Consider the following 3,585-nt stretch of genomic DNA (forward strand, 5'->3'; position numbering starts at 1 on the left):
GGACCCCGTTCGGTCAATTTCCCCACTCTGTAGACCCGATCCATTTCTATATCCTGATGAATCTGCAGTTTGTCCTTTAATATCTCCTCCACCTTACCCTCCGCTTCCGTCACGCTCTCTCCAGCTGACTCCATAATTCCCTCGAAGATCAGGTTTTTATGCTTGGACTGTGTTTCCAACTCCTCAATTTTATACGTGAGAGTTATTAGACTCTCTCGGGTTTTATCAATGTCCCGAAAAGTGTCTCTGGCAGTCATTTCCTGCATCCTCACGTCCGCTTTAATCGCGTCCACCTCTCGCTGGGTAAACTGCAAACTTATTTTTAGCTCCTGCATTTCTTTGGTCAAGTCGTCGAATCTCTTGTTATGAGCCTCCATAATTAGTTTCACAAAGCCTTGGAAACTCTCATTTAGTTGGCACATAAGCGCAGTGTGCATACTCCGCTGCCGCTCCATCATCTCAGCAACTTGCGCCGCTGAAAAAGAATCTTCCTCTGCCTCAACGCCATCATTCAGCTCGGATTTATTAGCTCTTTTCCCTTTTGGAGGCATATTAGTAGTTGCAGAGTTTTGCTCAAAGCCTTGATAATATGAAAAAAAAGAAGTGAAAAATTGTAGAACAGACAGAGATACGTCTGCTCTCGCTTGCAACCCGGAAGTCAATCACCTTCTCACAAGTTGAAAAGAGTTGACCATCAGCTGTGCGCTCATGTTGAGTGCGTCTGTAGAGAAACAGGGAGCGACAACCAGAGAGGCGGCGACAAGCAAACGTGCATTTCTGCATTCAGTTTCAAACAAATAGAGCACACTGTTGTATTATGTCATATATTAAAGCACAATATAAAGCTGCTCACTGCTAGCTTAGAGCTGCATTAGCTGATTTTTATTTGCGATCCATGGGTAGCACAACAAGTTACAAAAACAACACTGTCATAATATTTGTACAAGAAGGAAGAATTTGTAACATGGCAAAGGTTCGTCTTCAACACTGCATGAATCTGAAAGAATGCATTGTGGTCGATGTAGTTTCCTAGCCACAGAAATGCACCAGATACAACACCCTAAGACCCTAAATCCCAACAACCCTCCCTCAGGGGACCGTCTGTCCAGTCAGATTTTTTTCCATTATTTATTTAAATTGTTTTGGTTTTTAATTGTCTTTGATGATCATTCCTTACAAAGAAAAGAATAATGTTTTGTTTTTTGTTTGTTTCTTTATAAATGAAGGGAAACAGAAACCTTTGTATCACATTTGACAGGTTATTAATTATATACTTAATGTGCCAAGAATAAAGGAAGGCTAATTTTTATTCTTGAAATTTTTGTGAGGGCCGGAAGGAAGAAACTGTCCTTGTGCCTGGTTGTCTTGGCACACAGTGAACTGTAACACTGTCCAGAGGGGAGGAGTTCAAACAGTTTGTGTCCAGGGTGTGAGGGGTCTGCAGAAATCTTCTCTGCCCTCCTTTTGACCTGTGCGGTGTACAGGTCTTCCATGGAGGGCAGGCTGGCACTGATGATCCTTTCTGCAGTCCTGACTGTCCACTGGAGTCTGTTCCTGTCCTGTTTGGTTGCTGAGCCAAACCAGACAGTGATTGAGGTGCAGAGAGCAGACTTGATGATTCCTTTGTAGAACTGTATCAGCAGCTCCTGGGATAAATTGAACTTCCTGAGCTGGTGCAGGAAGTACATCCTCTGCTGTGCCTTCTTGATGATGGTCCGGATGTTGGACAACCACTTCAGGTCCTGGGAGACAGTGGAGCCCATGAACTTGAAGGAGTCCGCAGCTGACACAGTGGTGCTGAGTGGGGTCGGGGGTGTAAGGTGTGGGGATTCCTCATGATCGCCACTGTTTTGAGTATGTTCAGTTCCAGGTTGGTGCAACTGCATTGGTGTAGAGTGAAAACAGCAGAGGGGAGAGCACACATCGCTGGGGGGCACCTGTGTTGATTGTCTGGGTGCTGGATGTGGTTTTCCCCAGCCTCATCTGCTGCTTCCTGTCTGTCAGAAAGCTAGTGATCCACTGACAGGTGGGGGCAGCCACAGTGAGCTGGGCCAGTTTGGAGTGGAGGAAGTCCAGGATGATGGTGTTGAATGCTGAGCTGAAGTCCACAAAGAGAGCCCGTGCATAGGTCCCTGGGGAGTCAAGGTGTTGCAGGATGTAAGGCAGTTACAGTAGGCAAACTGCAGGGGGTCTATGATGTCCTTCAGAGGGGCCAACATCAGTCTCTCTTAGACGTAACTACAGACTGCTTGTCTTTCTTAGAATATCACAATTTAATGAAATATAGTCCAAGAGCAGCATTCAAATTACAGGGGAACCAGGTGGGATTTAGCTTTTCCAAAAGAGACCTGAGCTCCCCTGTGGATGAGGGGTGGTGGTGGTGGGTCCCGACTAATCAATCATAGTCAGTTTTGTTATATCGATTCTAATTATAAAACAAACTACAAGCAAATTAAAAATAGAAACAATAAAAGTTTGACACCCTTTCCTTCCTTCCATCAAATTATCAACCTTAAGCCTGAAGACTGAGTTCTAAACACTGATTTAATCATTTTACAACAAGGAAAAAAAGGCAGAACTAGAAAATGGGATTTATTAAACTAAATAATAAACAATAATGGATACTGCTACTACTAGAGAGTGTACTGTGACTTTTTAGAGCTTTTTCTCTGAAAGCAAAGAAGCACCCCTACCGGCAGCAGGCATACTGGATCTTTGTTGTTATGGTTAAAATAGTAACCATAGTGAAGGTTATGGAATGGTCATGATTTGGTTAGGTTTAGCACAACAACAACAACTTAGTGAGGTTTTGTTAGGTTGGGTGAAGTGTGGGCCCCAGGTGCAGACACAGAAGCTAAAGAGAGAGAACTATAGAAAGCAGTTTTAAACAAAAAACAGGTTATGCTGAGTGGCAGGAAGTCAAGCCGACTCAGGGCTGGCAGGACGTGCAGCAGGTGACAGGGGACAGGTAAGGAGAGGAACCAGGAGGATGGGCAGATGATATGACTGGAGGGACACAGGAACCAGGAGGATGGGCAGGTGAGCCAGCAGCGGGCAGGCAGATAGACAGACTGTGCCCAGTCAGGGGGGCAGCCCAGCACCAGCCAGTCAGGTAGGCAGACCAGCAGTGGCCAATCAGGTAGGCAGGCCAACAGTGGCCAGTCAGGTACACTCGCTCCGCCTCATAGCAGGCAGGAAGCATGCTTATGACGGAGGACAAAGGAGCACATGAAAGTGGCTACCAGAACACAAAAACAACTAAATACTCAGAGCAAGAAACAAAATAGAAAACAAACTGGGAACATAGAATAGCATGAGGAAACTTGGAGCGCATCAGCGTAAACAGCAGAAGAGTCTGGTAGAAAAGGCAGGAGCATGGCGAGGATTAGGATGAGCATATCGGGACCTGTAATCGTCAATGCACCAGCAGCGAATGAGTGGAAAACAGGGTGTATATGTATGAGGCAGGACCGGGAGATAATGAGCAGCAGGTGAATGGCTGATTATGATGGTAGAACAGTGGGGAGAGACAGGGTAAATGCAACACAAATACAAGAAACAAAGCTAAATCATAACAGATTTAGG

The 3,585-nt window shown here is 45.3% G+C and overlaps 1 protein-coding gene across 1 annotated transcript in view; it reads left to right on the forward strand.

Annotated features, from left to right (window-relative positions):
- The window catches only part of LOC109968504 (catechol O-methyltransferase-like), a 10,036-nt gene that overhangs the window by 5,388 nt on the left and 1,063 nt on the right, over nt 1-3,585 (forward strand). The window lies entirely within an intron of this gene.

Source organism: Monopterus albus, unplaced genomic scaffold (assembly GCF_001952655.1).
Source record: "Monopterus albus unplaced genomic scaffold, M_albus_1.0 scaffold151.1, whole genome shotgun sequence".
NCBI classification, from domain to species: domain Eukaryota; kingdom Metazoa; phylum Chordata; class Actinopteri; order Synbranchiformes; family Synbranchidae; genus Monopterus; species Monopterus albus.